We start from the raw sequence: 1,203 nt of genomic DNA, 5'->3' as shown, positions 1-1,203 counted from the left end.
GCTAAGCAGAAGGCAAGAAAATGACTGACTTGAAAAATTACCCAAAGTCTTGTGGCAGGCTTACATTATGAAATCAATACCTCTGGCTACTTGTCAATTTTATTGGATCAAAATATTGGTGCTGTCATTTACATAATTAATGTTAGCCTCATATCTTTTATGTATTTTTGAATTTTTTTATGTAAACATTATTTTGGAGGACTTTTTTCCATGTATCAATTTGACATGACTGCAAACAAGAAATTGACTAAGAGACCACTCAGCCATTTGTATTATATCGCAATTGGTAAAATATTGTCCGGTTTTATCCAGTCCTAATAATAAGGAAAAAGGAACAAACCCAACTTTAATATAAAAAGAAACGTCATCGTACTTCTTAATTTTACTGTGGTTTCATTATAATTAATGGCTAACATACGCCATTAGATAAAAAATAAGTTACATTGATTTTATACAGAAATATTTCTATCCCCAGCAATTCAGCAACAATCTGTTGATTATGGACTGTGGAGGACAAAAGGTCTAAGTGTCTGGGTAGTGAGAATAAAGTAAAATAATGTATGCAAAGAGTCTGATACTCTGTTTGACATGAACTGTCTCAAGGGTAACTTGTGCTATTATTATTCAAACTATTTTTTAATACAAAGATCAGTTGCACATGTTGGAGTCCTCCCTGCCCCTGCTCTGTCATGCTTGTGTCAGCCCTAGGTAGAGCTCTTTCCTAGCTCTTTCTCATTCTGGGTCTCTAATGCTTTGCAAAGCACCTGGCATTAGTACTTGGGTGAATTTTGGGTTGATCTAAACTTCCGAGCTGTCCTGAATTGCTTATTTTTATCTAAAGCTGAAGCTCAATGACCGTTTGCTGGATAAAAATGATAACAGGTATGTTTTGATAAGGATCAGACTATTTTATTGCTTTAAAAACGACTGGTAGCTAAGCACTAAGAAGAGCCGTTGGCAGCACTGATTGCCAGACACCACACATACATGTGTATTTACACTTCACCACAATCCTTTGAAACAAATGCAATCATCTTTATGGTGTAGACAAGGAAGGCAAGGTTCAGAGCTGTAAGTAACACACGCAACTCAAACAATTAATTAAGGCCTTGAGCCAATATTTGATTCTGATCCCAATGAGGCATTGCCTGTAAAAGCAAATGCAACCCCCAAATCACTGATTTGGGTGATATTTCAGATTAG

This window comes from Mustela erminea, chromosome 4 (genome assembly GCF_009829155.1).
Source record: "Mustela erminea isolate mMusErm1 chromosome 4, mMusErm1.Pri, whole genome shotgun sequence".
In the NCBI taxonomy this organism is placed as follows: domain Eukaryota; kingdom Metazoa; phylum Chordata; class Mammalia; order Carnivora; family Mustelidae; genus Mustela; species Mustela erminea.
The sequence above is the reverse complement of the archived record's forward strand: the minus strand, read 5'-3'. Positions refer to the sequence as shown.